This window comes from Chiloscyllium punctatum, chromosome 45 (assembly GCF_047496795.1).
Source record: "Chiloscyllium punctatum isolate Juve2018m chromosome 45, sChiPun1.3, whole genome shotgun sequence".
NCBI classification, from domain to species: Eukaryota; Metazoa; Chordata; class Chondrichthyes; order Orectolobiformes; family Hemiscylliidae; genus Chiloscyllium; species Chiloscyllium punctatum.
In genome coordinates this window covers 50,544,298-50,561,406 of record NC_092783.1, presented here as the reverse complement: position 1 = coordinate 50,561,406, position 17,109 = coordinate 50,544,298, and the positions used below count along the sequence as shown (strand labels likewise).

The following is a 17,109-nucleotide window of genomic DNA, read 5'->3' as shown; positions in this document are numbered from 1 at the left end:
TCTGGATCTTAGCCTAAAGTCATTTATTCCTGATTCCAGCTGAAGAAAGGGAAAGGAGCAATTTGGATTCATCATCAAATGTTCCAAGATGTTCCGTGTGATCATTATTATTGAATACGATTTGACATAGTGCGCAAAATAAAAATCAGTTCAGCCATGATCTCAACAAATGTTGAGGAAGGATCAAGGGACTGAAAGGCCTCAACCAATTCCAATGTTTCTAGATTAGGCACATTTGGTCATAGAGATACGACAGGATCATCATAAAGGAGGAAAGATGAGGTGAGAGGGGTAGACTGGCAGAAAAGTGAGAGAAGGATAGACTGGTAGAGAGGTAAGAGAGGGATAATTGACAGAGAAGTGAGAGAGGGGTAGATTGGTAGAGAGACGAGAGAAGGATATATTGGCAGAGAGGTGAGAGAGGGACAGATTGACAGAGAGGTGAGGGAGGGATAGATTGGCAAAGAGGCGAGAGAGAGGTAGAGTGGTCAGAGAGATGAGAGAGGGCTAGAATGGTCAGAGAGGTGACAAAAGGTAGAATGGTAGAAGGTGAGGGAGAGGTAGAGTGCCAGAGATGCAGGAGAGAGGTAGATTGGCAATGAAGTTAGGGCGGGAATTCCAGAACACTGGGCCTTGGCAGCTGAAAATGGTTTTCTTTTTTGTGCAGGAATTATAACAAAGTGGTAAAGAGATATCCATTACAAGACTGAGACATAAGATTGTGTTAAATGTTACAAGCCTGACCACAATCTTAATGCCCTCAATAAATTGAGATCATCCATTCATTAACAAAATTTGTTATCATTGCCAACAGTTCTGCGGCTTTGAAAAGAGTCCTGTTTGATCCCATGTGTTGAGTTAATCGTTGTTTTTTAAATCAATTGACACAAATAAACCATTACAAGGTCATGATACTGGAGCAGGGTTCAGAAGATAAACTGATAGGGGGAAGAAAATAATTTTTTTGTATAACTACTCATTCTCAGGATTAAAATGAGGTTATGCATATTCCAACTGGAATATCCAGCAATACCTTTAGGTAAAGTAGCCATGTGGACTTTGAGAAGCCAGATAAACTGCCAATAAATGTTGCCTGAACGAGCCGAAAGAATGGTTATTGTAAGGTGATAGAGAACTGTCAAAGGAACCAGTATAGGTCACCACTTTCAAGAGATAAATTCAATAACACATTCTGAAAACGTCATGTAATGGGACAATAGTTTTTTTGTTGCTAGAGTTGTAAAGATGTACAGAACGGAAACAGACTCTTTAGTCCAACTCGTCCATGCCGACTAGATATCCTAATTTAATCTAGTCCCATTTGCCAGTATTTGGCCCATATCCCTCTAAATCCTTCCTATACATAAACCCATCCAGATGCCTTTTAAATGCTGCAATTGTACCAGCCTCTACAACTTCCTCTGGCAGCTCATTCCATACACGCACCATCCTCTGCCCCTATCAAATCTTTCCCCTCTAACCTTAAACCTATGTCCTCTAGTTTTGGAAAATACATTGTCTATTTACCCTATCCATGTCCGTAATAATCTTTTAAGCCTATTTAAAGTCACCCTTCAACCGCTACGCCCCAGGGAAAATAGCCCCAGCCTATTCAGCCTATTTCTATAGCTCAAACCATTCAACCCTGGCTACATCCTTGAAAGTCCTTTCTGAACCCCTTCAAGTTTCACAACATCCTTCCTATAGCAAGGAGACTAGAATTGCACACAGTATTTCAAAATAACCTAACCAATGTCCTGTACAGCCACAATATGACTTCCCAACACCTATACTCAATGCACTGACGAATAAAGGCAAGAATACCAAATACTATCATCACAAACAGAGATCCTCTGCAGATCTTCAACAAATAGTCTCACTCGCTTTTTGTCTTCCTACAGTGAACCTGATTGAACTTACTTTTCACTAGTGTGACCATTACTTCTGGTAAGACATTCCAAAAGGGAGTTTCAGCGGGAATACAAAACCAGACAAAGGAAGAAGAGTCTGAGGGATGGAAGGGGGTTGGGAGGTGGTGCGGCAGGTGGGGAGGTGAGAGTCTATAATGTGTAACTGATCCTCCATGATGCATTTTGCACAGCAGTCAATGGTAAAATTTACCCCCAGTTTATCCTGACAACATTCTGCTAACAGTTACAGGATCAGTCCTGACATTACTGTGGACTTATAAATAGAGGATACGTAATATTTATCCACACACCGTTATAGTGTTTACTTGTGTATTATAAGTAATATGAAACAGGAAGTGCACTCAGCCTTTTTCTTGCAAGCCCATTTGCATCTATTAATCCCCAGAAATGTATCACATCACATGCCTAAGGCACCAAGAATCAAGATGACTTTTGCCTGCTTAAATTGAATTGGAATCTGTCACTATATTGACAATATATCAACTTATAACCAAGGGAATAAAACACACACAATTCAGTGATTTTATTCAGTGAGTAGCCGAACTGTAGAAATCAGAAAAGCTCGGGATTGCTAACCTACACCGCTCCACTCTTCACCACCTCCCCCCCCCCTCCCAAACCCCCACACCGCCCACCCATCCCAACATCCATCACCAACCTGTGGTGAATTAGGTTGTAGGAAGTAAACTGCTCCTGTTTTCTGCTTCTGATGGTGAACCTGCCACCCAGATTGGGCGTGTGTATATGACATCACAATGAGAATTGCATTCATGTGTAGATGGACAGCCAGATACTGTAACACTCATTAGCAAGGTGTAGACATGAAGGATGGCAAATTGCTAAAACATTTGGAATTGTGTCTGATGGAAGAGAAAACCAGCAAGAAAATAAAACATTTAGTTCACCTCAAAAGTCATTAATCTGCTTACTGAATTGTACGGTGAACTAGACTGTAATATGGAACTCTGGTTATGAGTAAAGTAACACCAGAGACATCAAGTCAGAACTTGAATCTGTCCAGGCCTTACAATTAAAAAAGGACAAAAGAATTTGCATTCACCTTATCTCAGAAACAGCTCAAAAGAACTTCAACATATTTTGGAGTGTTGTCACTGTTGATGTGTAGGATGACGTGACAGGCATTTTGTATACAACAATCTACCAACACGCAGCAGCGAGATGAAGACAGTTCTCAAGTGACTTTGGGCAGAAAGGATGAAATCGGGAGGTGGAGGTCAGTGAGTTAATTCCTTCTCTTCAAGCAATGTCTCCGAGTCTTACATTTCCACCTGAGCCACTAGAAAGGGCGGATATGGCTTCTCATTTTATTTGTCTTAAGAAACGATTAACAGAATAAAATGAAAAGAAAATCTGGGTGAAATGGTATTCCTTGATGAAAAGGCATAATTAATTTTCAGCTGCAGCTTTTAGGAGACAAAGAAAAATGCAGCTACACCCAGGAAAATTCAGATGTGGAAACAAATTAGTCTTGGACCTGGGAAAAGTACAGGCAGGGGTGGGGTAAGGGAGCAGACCTCCCAGAAGCGAGGTCTTCAGAAGCTGCCTGGTAAAACAAAGTAAACAATTTTTAGAGAGACAAAAAAAATGAATGTTTATAGTATGGATTAAGTGAAAAAGGCTGAGTGGAAAGTAAAAAGAAATCATTTAAAAATATGATAAATTTGTCAAAACACTGTTTGCCTTTATTACCCTGTTGGGCTCAGGCCTTTGGGGGAACAGAAATCCAGACACTTTCTAAAGTTTAAAGGCAATAGCATTGTTAAAGGGGTAAGTAAAAGTTTTAGCCAGAGGGGCTTGGATTGCTGCAAGCAGTAACAGTATGTTATTAGGAGGACGGCTTCAGATGAAAAGCAGTAAAATAATTAATGTTTGCCAGAAGCTGTGATTTTATGCTGGTGGTCTTTGCATTAATTTAACTGATTGTATATTGACACCAGTCATATCCTTCAATGAAGGAGCATAATTACAGCAGATGCTGGAATCTGTACTGAAAACAATACATGCTGGAGATCTCAGCGGGTCAGGCAACATCCGTGGAGAGACAGCAAGCTAACAAAGTCACTTCACTCCAGCTCTGCTGAAGAATTATCCAGACTTTAAACGTTAGCTCTCTCTCTCTCTCTGTGGATGCTGTCTGACCCGCTGTGATCTCCAGCATTTGTCATATGCTTCAGTGAGTTGGAGAAAGGATGAGACTTGCAAGTTTAATGTACATGAGTCTGCAAATTCCACAGCAGTCACCCAAGTACACCAGGATTCTTTCTCCAGAGAAATACAAGAAAGGGAAGCATAGTTTTACCTGAGAAATTCTGTGAGTAAAATTGATCTGAGTCACGAGTTAGCAGGTTTGATAGGGAAAATTTGCACAATTAGCACTGTACTGGCTGCACTGTGTGCCTTTATCTGTAAGCAATGTGTGCCTGGCTTATTTTTTTTAGTTTTATTCATGGGAAGTGAGTGGCAATAGGTAGGCCACCTTTTATTGTACATGCCTAATTGTCTGGAGAAGGTGGGGCAAGTTGCTTTTGAGTTACTGCAATCCTTACAGTTTCAGGACACTCACAGTGTTGATGGGGAAGGGAGTGCAAAAGTTTGACCTAGTGACACAGTTCCAAGTCAGGATTGCCTGAGACTTGATTAGATTCCCTACAGTGTGGAAACAGGCCATTTGACCCAACAAGTGCACACCAACCCTCTGAAGAGTAACCCACCAGTGCCCAATTCCCTACACTTACCCCTGACTAATGCACCTGACACTATGGGCAATTTAGCATGGCCAATTCACCTGACCTGCACACCTTTGGACTGTGGGAGGAAACCAGAGCACCCAGAAAAACCCACGCAGATAGGGGGAGAATGTGCAAACTCCACAAAGACCCAAGGTAGGGATCAAACCCGGGTCCCTTGTGCTGCATGGCAGCAATGCTAATCACTGAGCCACCATGCTGCCCTACTGAAGGGGAACTTTCAGGTTGTGATGTTTCCATGCATCTTCTGCCTTTGTCCTTTTAGGTGGTAGGGATCACGGGTGCTGCCCAAAGAGCTTGAGGGAATTGTTGTAGTTTATCCTGTAGATGGTACAGCCTGCTGCCACTAGTTCATCAGTGATAAAGGGAGTGAATGTTTAAGTTAATGAATGGGGTGGCAGTCAAGCAGGACGGTGTCAAGTTTCTTGAGCATTGTTGGAGCTGCACTCATGCAGGCAAGTGTAGACTTTTCCATCACACTCCGAATTAGTTCCTTGTAAATACTAAGGAAACAGGAGGAGAGTGAGGCATCATTACAAAAACGAAGGAGTTGTCCCTGGAGACCTGACCACTATTTAACTCTGAGTCAAAATCAGTTTTTCTAATGATCTGGTCGTTGCTGTTTTTATGAGCTTGCTGTGTGAAAATTGGCTGTTGCATTTCCTACATGACAACATTGACCATGCTTCAAAATTGCTTCATTGGTTCGAAATGACTTTGAGATATTCTGTGGTTATGAAAAAATGTGGTATAATGCATGGCTCTCTTTCCTCAGAGACTTCAGTATGCAGTGTGAATGTGGGTGTTCGTCTAAGCCACAGCTAGGAAAGCAAGAACGTTCTGAGTGCAAACTAGGTTCTTCTGTGGTATGCCTTTGAAGGAGCTGATATAAGAGAAGAACAATAATGCAAAGCAGTGGGTGGAAGAACATAGGTAATGTGAGGACAGACAGTGTAGAAATAGGAAGAATGTGCTGATTTGTGGTTTTTTTGGCTGCCATTCTCGGTGGTTGGCAATGTTACATTTCAACAAATTAATTTGCCACCCAAAAATCAAGTAGGATGGGGCCCAGATGCATAAATTCATACTCAGTCCACTAAATTTATCACAGGTTGCTTTTAGTAGATACTCTTCGCCCACATTTTATTAGACCTCTGAATGGATCTCTCAAATTTTAAATTTAATGTTGATCTCACTCTTTGTGCTTCTCTGCAGCCATAAAACTGTATTCCTCACTGAACTCTATTACCCTAATACACTTTTTTTGGTACGACCTGCCTGTACTGCACACAAAACAAAACTTTTCACCGTCTCCAGGTACATGAATTGTGTGAGGGAATTTGCATCGCTAAGGCTTTTAGCCATACAAAAATAAGTGCGACTATCCTTCAAACAGCCTTAAATAACAAATCCATACTCCTTGGCTTTCTGAATAATGTAATAATGTCTCTAAACAACTAATAAACCTATTGTTTCCGACTAATCAGAAGCTCAGGATTAGTAAGAAGTGGTGTTGCCTGCAAATATACTGGGAAACTATTGCAGGAAATCTGTGGTGACAACTGGGTGGCACAGTGGTTAGCACTGCTGCCTCACAGTGCCAGAGACCTGGGTTCAATTCCCACCTCAGGTGACTGACTGTGTGGAGTTTGCATGTTCTCCCTGTGTCTGCATGGGTTTCCTCCGGGTGCTCTGGTTTCCTCCCACAGTCCAAAGATGTTCAGGTCAGGTGAATTGGCCATGGTAAATTGCCCGTGGTGTTAGGTAAGGGGTAGATGTAGGGGTATGGGTGGGTTGCGCTTCGGTGGGGCGGTGTGGACTTGTTAGGCCAAAGGGCCTGTTTCCACACTGTAAGTAATCCAACCTAAAAAAAACTGTCAGATTCATTATTGTCTTGAAGTGATCACTGCTGTACACAGTTTAGTGCATAAGAATGGCATGACCAATTGTAAAGAGATCCAAATAATTTTATGAATAAAGTTTATTTTTGAAAATAAAAAAAAATCACTGTTGTACACAGTTTAGGCACTGGTGGGTGCAACTAGCTGAAGAAGGAATAGAAGATATTCAGGTGCAGTGTTACAGTGGGGACAGAATCAGAGTATCAGATTAACCCCCAATTTTGCTCTGCGTAACACTCATTTTTCAGACGTTAACCCCCAAACAATCTGCTGCTTTAACATTGCAAGCACAATTTCGTAGGTCACGGTCAGTTGTGGAACAGGTACTAGAATGTGGAGAAGCATAAACAGACATATGTTGACTTAAGGCAGTTGGCTTAGATGGCTGTCAAAGAACTAGAGGTCACAGATTTGAAATTACTATGCCTCAAACTAAATTAGAAGGAATGTCTAGCTAAAGTCATTAAGGCAGGTAATGAGTTGATTCACTCTTTCAAAACTGAGCTAAATAAATAGCGGGGTTGGAGTTTGTTGGGACGTAGGTATATACAAACTGAGGTGAATGAGTATTCCATGAGGGTATAACAATCAGGCCACTGGATTGAGGGTGAAGTTAGACTGTGGTGAAAATCAATTTCAAATCTGCGACTGCACTTTGCCTCAACAATCAACCAGTGCAAGTTGTGTCAAGGACTGTTTAAGAATGAAGTGTCACCCAGTTCAAACAGAAATGAGGTAAGTTTGTTTTCTCACAGAGGATCATGAGTCATAGAATCATAGAGTCACACAGCACGGAAAAGGCCCTTTGGCCCAACCAGTCCATGCTGAACATAATCCCAACTAATCTAGTCCCACCTGCTTGTTCCTGGCCCATTTCCTCCAAACCTTTCCTATTCACGTATCTGTCCAAATGTCTTCTAAATATTGTAATTGAACCCGCATCCACCACGTTCTCAGGAAGTTTATTCCATATTGAACCACCTTCTGTGTAAAAGATTTGACTCATGTCTTTTTTAAATCTCTCTCCTCTGACCTCAAAAATGCACCCCCTTTCTTCAAATCCCCCACCCTAGGGAAAAGATAACTACCAGTGCACTTGGGGCTGTTTTCATTGGAGAAAAGAAGGTTTAGGGGTGACTTGATAGAGGTGTACAAGGTGATTAGATAGGATTTAGATAGGGTTGACCATGAGAACCTTTTTTCACGTACGGAGTCAGCTATTACAAGGGGTCATAACTTTAAATTAAGGGGTGGTAGGTATAGGACAGATGTTAGGGGTAGATTCTTTACTCAGCGAGTCGTGAGTTCATGGAATGCCCTGCCAGTAGCAGTGGTGGACTCTCCCTCTTTATGGGCATTTAAACGGGCATTGGATAGGCATATGGAGGATAGTGGGCTAGTGTAGGTTAGGTGGGCTTGGATCGGCGCAACATCGAGGGCCAAAGGGCCTGTACTGCGCTGTATTTTTCTATGTTCTATGTTCTATGTACCATTAACTCTAACTAAACCTCTCGTTATTTTATAAACTTCTATCAGGTCACCTCTCAAACTCCTATGTTCCAGTGAAAAAAGTTTATCTCTCCACTCTGCAGGCACCCTGCCTCTATTTCTGATGAAGGGCTTTTGCCCGAAACGTCAATTTTCCTGTTCCTCGGATGCTGCCTGACCTGCTGTGCTTTTCCAGCACCACTTTAATCTGGAAAAAAGTCCCAGCCTATCCAGCCTTTCTTTATAACTCATTGGAATGGTGGAAGTAGATTTTTTGTATATTTATAAAACAAAGGTAGTTATAAGATACAAAAGGGTCCAGAGGGGCAATGTTTTAAACACAGAAGGTGGTGAGTGTCTGGAATGGGCTGCCAGAGGTAGCGGTGGAAGCCATTTGTCAATTAAGAAACACTTGGACCGGTCCATGGATGGGATAGATATGGAGGGATATGTATCAAATGCAGGCAAATGGGACTAGATTAATTGTGAAAACTGGACAGTATGGATCAGTTGGGCCGAAGGGCCTGTTTCCATGCTGCAAACCTCCATGACTCTATAACCAAGGGGTGAAAGGTAATCGGGATAGAGGGAAAGTGATTTTGAGGTAATAATCAGATCAGTCATGATCTTATTATATGATGGAGTAGGTGCAAGGGGCTGTATAGCGTAATCCTGCTCCCTGTATGTTCAAGCACAGGTGTATCCATGTAGGAACACAACAATGAAATGCCAGGACACTCTTGGTCTATTTGGTCCAGTGCCAGACAATCATTAAACTATCACGGAAGATGCTAAATGTCTTCTTTTGTATTAAATGTCAGTGCCAGAATTACAGTCAGCGTCTGGTCCCTGTAAATTTGTTTACATTAGAGGTTCTCTCAAGGGCAGTTCCATTACTGATCTCTAATCAGTCTTCACAAATTAACCGTGCACTAAAGATGTTTCTGGCAACAGTATGTCCCAACAGAGAGAATGGTGCAAGTAATTAATGACTGGGGAAGACAGGAAGACAGAATGGATACATGTTAACATTACCAATTCTTCCGGATTGTCCTGGAATCTTCAGGAATTAGAGCTTGATCACTCGGGTACTGCTGAGAGCAAACCAGGAGAGAAAAGCCATTTGACTAACAGTCGTGAGACATCCAATTGACTGATGAAAAGTCTTATTGTTTTCCAATCGGTCTGGGAATGGATGGGTCTTACAGAACGTCATGTTGGCCAATTAATGGGGCATGGCCTGGGCATTGTTAATGGCAAGGAGTTTGATTCTTTTGATGAAAGTTCCAACTTCATTTAGCAACCCTAATAGCTACTATCCTGTCTCCGTACCTGGCAAAAGGTAAATCCCTGAAACAGGTTCACTTTAACCCCAAGGGCTAAATTGATGGTCAGAATTTAGTGCAGCTAATTTATTGTTGAGATTGTGGTGCTGGAAAAGCACAACAGGTCAGGCAGAATCCGAGGAGCAGGAGAATCGACGTTTCAGGCATAAGCCCTTCATCAGGAATTAAGATGAAGAGCTTCTCCTGGGAATGGTCATCCACAACAAGCTCTTTTGGACTCTTCATGTGGACGCACTGGTTACAATGACCCAACAACGTCTCTTCTTCCTCAGGCAGCTGACGAAATTTGGCAGGACAGCAAATACCCTTGCCAACTTTTATAGGTGCACCATTGAGAGCATTCTTTCTGGATGTACTACTATCTGGTACGGCAACTGTACCATTTAAGATCGGAGATAGTTCCAGAGAGTGGTGAACTCGGCCCGGACAATCACAAAGGCCAATCTCCCATCGAGAGAATCCATCTACCAGGTCCGCTGTCAAGGAAAGGCCGCCAGCATTCTCAAAGATCCATCCCACCCTGGCAATGTTTTTCTACAATCTCTACCATTGGGGAGAAGGTACAGAAGCCTGAACACAGGCACCAGCCAGTTTCACAACAGTTTCTACCCTACTGTTATTAGAATACTGAATGGACTCTCAAACTCTTAACATTCGCCTGTATCTGTGTTTTTGTTTTTGCCACTGTTTACCTATTATTTACTATCTATGCTACTTAACTCTGTGATCTGTCTGTATTGCTTGCAAGACAAAGCTTTTCTCTGTGCCTCCGTACACGTGACAATAAATTCAATTCAATTCGATTATGCCCGAAACATCGATTCTCCTGCTCCTCAGATGCTGCCTGACCTGCTGTGTTTTTCCAGCATCACACTGTCAACTCTGATCTCCAGCATCTGCAGTCCTCACTTTCTCCGCAGCTAATTTATTGTTGCTTTTACAAAGACGAAATTAGCACTGACACGAGACCCATTTGTTCACCCGGACGTGAATTTAACCAGGACCAAAGCTGCAAACTGGGAATGTAAATCCGAACCAAATCATGACCAGTGCATTTAAGACTGAGTTTATGACTCATTCAAGGAATGTGACAAGATACTGTTACACAGAGAGTCAAAAGACAGCAACAGCAGTACAAAGCAGATCAAATTCTGCTCTCCAGTGGTGCCACTATTTTGCAAACCTAAATATGGATTAGTTTCAGTGAAAGCTTTACATTCTGACAGCCTTTGTGGTGAATCCCTTGAGCCTACTCATGATAGCATTCTGTACATGAACAGAAAAGTACTTTGCAATATGCCCTGATTAGCACAAACACAGTGCTTAAAACATATTGAATTCTCGACAGCTAATGAAAGTACAACAGAGCTTCGCCTATTGGTCTCTGCTTCCCCACGCAATTAATTCACAGCTTACATTAGAAGAAGGTGCCAGTTCAGGGCTCTCAAGCACAAACAGCCTTTATTGCAGTCTGTTGACAAAGCACATTATGAAGGCTTGATAGCAGGTTGATAAAGTGAGCTCTCTGGTTAACAATTGCAATGGGAGAAGAGTTATTAGCATATAAAATAACCTAGCTCAGGGCAAGCAAGTCAGTTCCTGTACTTCATGTACAGTGGGTGGTTCTAACTCCTCAGTGCTAAACACACCACAAAGCAGTCAGTCTCCACACGCAAAGAACTGGAGTGGAAGGCGAGAGATAAGTGGATATTGCTTTACCACAGTTGCTGTACTTTGAAAAGGCACTCCTGCGAAACAGAGAGGATAAACGTATTTCACTACCAAAGAATTCAGCAGCTCCAGAAATCGAGGTGGGAAGAAGGTAAAATTTCAAATGTTGCTTGAAGTCTGTTTCGTATTTACTTGCACTGAACATTGTGTAAAATCAGAAAGGCATGGGATTCCTTTCCAGTCCAGAATGTCGTATCGCTGCGTCTTAGGTAGACAGTTAATAATTGTTCAGAGTACCCGCAAGCAAGTTTTGAAAGTGAGATTCAAATCAAGAAGTTTTAAAGGGGATGGAATCTGCAAGAGTGAAGTTCGGCTGGGCTTATGGGTTTTAAAAGAAGCACTGTCCCACCCCACAACTGAATGTGAACTCTCAGACCCTGCTCCTTTATATTAAGGGAGACTTTTCGCATGCTTTAAAAGTGAAATGTGCTCAAGATCATTGTTCAGCTGAATCTACTCAGGGTGAGAGGCGAACAATTAAAACCGTCTGACCCCATGGGGATACATCACATGGGAGGTCCTACTAATGTTAGAGCATGTTTTTGGGTAGCAGTTCACTGGTTTATATACTGTTCATACTGTCTAGTTACACAGTCACTGTTCAGCTGGTTGGGTTGCATTGGCTGCCAAAATCGATATTCACAGTGTTAACCATTTAAATTTCAGTTGAAAAGCTGTGCTTGTTTTAGCCAAGTTATTATTTTAGTGCAGTATGCTTACAGCTCCTTTCCGGTGTTTAAAAGAGGCCATTGTTGGATCATACATTCGGATTGACTAAATTCATGGAACAACTAGCTAAGTTGCCAACCATTTAGTGTGATGTTTGAGTGGGTTGTCTAGAAATTCCCAGTCACCAAAATCTTGCTTCCAAAAATAAACATCAAATGCTTCAACTTATCTTTGAAATTGATGAAAGTTTCATTGATTTTCATTGTTGGCAAAATAAATCTCAGAATTCTGACCTGATGCCCACCTTCCTGTTCTCCCAGTGTTTGCTCGAGTTCAGTTTTGAACTTGGCAAAGTAATGAGGTCTGCTACAATAGCCTCCTTTAAAAGATTAGCCATGACAGACTGTCTATCCATCTGTTGCTTATGCAGACTTTTTGTCTCAGAGGTTTCTTCTTCTCAATGTTATCCCTCTGTTTGTATAGACTCTGCTCTATATTCAGCCTGATGGCAAACCACCTCATCCAGTATCCATCCCATACTCTGTGTCCACTCCCTGCTCAGTGTATGAAATTCCCCTCTCTCTCCTGAAGCATCTTTATATAGCGAGTCTCGTTTCTGCTGAACAAAACAACGCGGGCAGCACGGTGGCACAGTGGTTAGCACTGCTGCCTCACAGCGCCAGAGACCCGGGTTCATTCCCACCTCAGGCGACTGTCTGTGTGGAGTTTGCACATTCTCCCCATGTCTGCATGGGTTTCCTCCCACAATCCAAAAATGTGCGGGTTAGGTGAATTGGCCTTGCTAAATTGCCTGTAGTGTTAGGTGAAGGGGTAAATGTAGGGGAATGGGTCTGAGTGGGTTGCGCTTTAGCGGGTCGGTGTGGACTTGTTGGGTCAAAGGGCCTGTTTCCACAATGTAAGTAATCTAATCTAAAAAAAACCTCATGTGGATGTAGTGCCTTTCCCATTCTCAGGTCATCACAAGGTATTTTATAATCTTTCAAAGAGGAACAAGATAGGCCAGTTAATTGGGGTTTGTTGGGTGTTTGTTGGTCAGGACATCAGGAGAGCTTTCCTTCTGCATAAATGCTCAATGTCACAATCAAAAATTCACACCTTGGTACTAATTAAGATGACAAGCTGTCGGAGCAATAGTAGACCATTCAGCCAATCAATGAGATTGTGCTGATCTGATAATCACAATCCCACTTTCCTAGCTTTCCCCATAATTCTTGATTCCTTTAGCAATTAAGAATTTGTCTATTCGTCGATAAGACCATAAGACATGGGAGCCACTCAGTCCATTGCTTTACCATGTTGCCTCAATCATGCAATCAGATCCAGCAGTGAGTCAAATGCACAACTGTTACAACTGAGTCTAGAGGACATTTAAAGAATCTCATGATCCCACTTATGCCTTAACGATTTACTTTTGAGGACAGGGATACTGGATAAAACTTGTAGCAAACTTGCTCCATTCCCACGCTGCATTGTAGGAACTTAGGAAGTGTACCCACTGCCAAATTTCTGATTCCTTCTCAGTGTTTGAGGCTCCCAGTAAGAGGTTAGCTCAGTTGGCTGAATGGCTGCTTTGCGATCTGGAGTAATTCCAACAGTGCGAGTTCAATAACTGAATTGGCTGAGGTTCCCACAAAAGACTCTCTTTTTCAATCTCTTCCCCTCAGCTGGGGGGTGGTGACCATCAGGTTATGTAACTACCAGTCCCCCCTCTGCTTCTAATGAGAGAATAGTCGGGCAGCACTCCAGTAAATCTACCTTTATCGTCGTCTGCTTCTTTAGGAAATGGTGCCAACATTTTCTAGATGAGGATAAAGTAGCTAAAAAATGCTACAGTAAGATGCAAATTTTATTTCGAGCACATATTCGCATTCCTGTGCAGTACTGAGGGAGTGCCGCACAATCAGAGCTACCAACTTTTGGATGAGATATTAAACTGAGGCCTTGCCTGCTCTCTTTGATGAATAGAAAGATCCCATAGACTCTATTTCAAAGAAAAGCAGGCGGATTTTCCTCAGTGTCTTGGCCCATTTCATCTTTCCATCCAAGTCACAAAATCTCTGATTGCTATCACATTGGTGTTTGAGGGGTCTTGCGACATGCAAATTGCCTACCATGTTTCCTACATTATAACAGCAACTACACTTCAAAAGTGATTTGTTATAAGTTATTACTTTGATCATAAAAGGCACTATATAAATACAAGTCTTTTCTTTCACTTTATTGGATCCCTTTTGAGATTTGATCTTGTATCTGTGAAAATGTGAGTTTATGCACTTTCACAGGAAGAATGCAGAAGCTAAATATTGTATAAATGGAGAAAAACAGCAGCTCAGAGGGATAAATCACAAAAAGCTAGCTAGTAGGATCAGCAGAAAATAGGGAAGGCAAATGGAATGTTGGCCTTTATTTCAAAGGAAATGAAGCACAAAATTAGGGAGGTCTTGCTAAAAGGCACTGGTCAGACCACAGCTAGAATACATTGAATAGTTTTGGGCTCCTTAACTAGAGAAAGATGTATTAGCATTGGAGGCAGTCCAAAGAAGGTCACTCGGCTAATCCAAGGTATGGAGGACTATCTTATGAGGAAATATGCAGTATGTTGGGCCTGTATCCATTGGACTTTAGAAGAATGAGAGGAAACTGTAATGAAACATGCAAGATTCTTTGAGGGCTTGACAGAGTATATATGCAAAGGTTATTTCACCATGTCGAACAGTCTAGGATCAGGAGACATAATCTCAGAGTAAGCACAAAGAGATAAAGAGGATTTTATTTCTCTCTGACAACAGTGATCTAAAGTGGTCTGCAAAAGAATCAAGAGCGAATTAAGGAAACACTTTTTGCTCAGTGAGTAGGTAGGGTATGAAAGGCACTGTCTGGAAAGGAATTTGGTGCCTGGAACCTTCACCATCATGTATCCCTGGCCAGGGGTCTATAACAAAGGATGCAGTCTCAGAATAGGGGTAGGGCTGAGACTGACGAGGAATTTCTTCACTAAGATGATAGTGAATCTTTGGAGTTCTCTACGCCAGAGGGCTGTGGAGGCCGTTAGTAGTTACGTTCAAGACAGAGATCAATCGGTTGTTACATATCAAAGACGTCAAGGGATAAGGGGATAGTGCTAGAGTACGGTGTTGAAGTTGAATATCAGCCATGATCGAGTTGAAAGGAGTCAGGGCAGAATGGTCGACCCATGCTCCCAATTCTCATGTTCCATTTCAGGCAAGGAAGGGAGAACACCATGGACAACGCAGGTGTTAAGCAAGTCTATGGTGCTGTTACTCTAATGTCAAGGTACATTCCATGCATGTTTCAAATACAAGTTAAGGACCATTCAAAATGGGCAACATACAGAACCCCTTGAATGATGACTGTGCAAACACATCTGTGATGTGGTCCAGCAATAATTCTCACTAACCTGGAAGCTATTCAGGTTTGATTTTTCGGTTACTGTTGAGTTAGCTCGTCTTTGATGTCAGGTGCAATAATTGATCTCAATCCCAGAGGGGAAAGGAATTGGGTTCAGGATGACCATTCCTTTCGCAACCCCCTGGTCAAACAGCCTGCCATCTCTCACTATCCTCAGCAAACAGTGAGGAAAGATAGAGCTGAAATTTTAAAGCAATTGCCCTTTTCTCTAACGCTGGTCTGGTTCTGATACTTTCCTGGGAAGGGCCAGCATTGATTACCCAACTCTAACTCCCCTTGAGAAGTTGGCTGTGAGGTGCCTCTTTGAACCACTACAGTCCAAGCTGGGTGAATAGACCCACTGTGCTGTTAGGGAGACAGTTCCAGGACTTTGACCCTGCCAAGGTGAAGAATCTCTGCTACAATGTACACAAAGAAATGCCACCAGGGGACCATCATAATGTAATAGAAAACCGAAAGAACTGCGGATGCTATAAATCAGAAACAAAAAAAAGTTGCTGGAAAAGCTCAGCAGGTCTGGCAGCATCTGTGAAGAGCAATCAGAGTTAACGTTTCGGGTCTAAAACTCTGATTTCTCTTCACAGATGCTGCCAGCCCTGTTTAGCCTTTTCCACCCATGTAATGTTGTTCAATGTTATTTATTCAAGGTTATTTATTGTGTAACAAAATTCATGGAGCACCGATCATTAGTGGACTTTGAACTGATATATTTTGAGCAATAAACAGATTATACAAAGACAAAGTAGGTTAATCTGAATGTGAAAGTGAGGCCCACACTTGCATTAGTGTCAAGTCTGCGCTAAGCTCCTATGCAAATTGATATCAAAGAAAGACAAAGTCAGACATGGCCAGTAGCCCCTTCTCACCTCCTATGGTTGAGTGACTGGTCAACAGTACCATCTTGGCTTGCATAGGAAGAACACAAAATACCAGAGGCCTGTCAGTGAACCACATGCAGATTTTCTGCTATTGGTGTTTGCAAGGTTCAACTTATCACGACCAGAACATTTCTTGAAATGTGAATTTATCCACTAAAATAAATATCCAAAATTGTTGAGGTGAGGAAGAAGGGGATGAAGCTGGAAGGGCAAAGAATACCCTTTGTTTGATAATGGTTGTGCACTACATTAACATCCAGTTCATTTTGTTCTGGCCTTGTATTATGGTGCAGCGCAGTTTTCCAAGAACTGAAATCTGTTATCATGAGATGGGAGAGGTGGTTATATTGAACAAGCTCCTACCAATAAAGATAGTGATTCACCATACATCAGCATTGCCTGTGCATGTTAGTTTAGCTTTCTTCAAACTCTGAAATTAGCCCTTTAGCAAGCATGTTTCAAATAAGACTAAGAAGTAAATTGATAGATACAACAAGGGATATTACATTTACTTCAAATTATTTGCCCCAGAATGTTTAACTTAAAACTTGTCCCTTAGAGCAGTGAGGGACACAGACCAGTGTGGGCCCAGTGTAGGGGAGAGTTAATCCTTGTGGAGAGTGTGGAGCCCAGTGCAGGGGAGAGACAGCCCTCGTGGGGAGTGTGGGGCCCAGAGTGGGGAGATAAAGAGCCTCATGGGGAGTGTGGGGCCCGGTGCGTGACAGAGAGAGCCCTCACAGGAAGTGTGGGCCCTGTGTGGGGGAGGGAGAGCCCTCGTAGGGAGTGCAGGGGATAGGAGCCCTCATAGGGACAGCCCAGTCTGGACCGACTAAAGGCCCATGAATATAGAAGAACTGTGATGTTAAACTTTTAACTTATTTCTCTTCCCATTTTGTAACCAGGATTTTGTACCTAGGTACCTTTTTAACCCAAGGTGGAACCAGGAA

General features: G+C 42.3%; 1 protein-coding gene across 8 annotated transcripts in view; it reads left to right on the top strand.

Annotated features, from left to right (window-relative positions):
• The window catches only part of LOC140467397 (prickle-like protein 1), a 144,002-nt gene that overhangs the window by 73,377 nt on the left and 53,516 nt on the right, over nt 1-17,109 (top strand). The window contains exon 1 of one of the 8 annotated variants that reach the window (XM_072563732.1): nt 9,601-9,994. The exons of 5 other annotated variants lie outside the window; for them this stretch is intronic. The gene's annotated coding sequence lies outside the window, so the exon portion shown is untranslated. Of the gene's footprint in view, nt 1-9,600; nt 9,995-10,663; nt 11,257-17,109 lie in introns of those variants that run through there. 2 more of the 8 variants (XM_072563731.1, XM_072563730.1) reach the window with 2 other exon arrangements.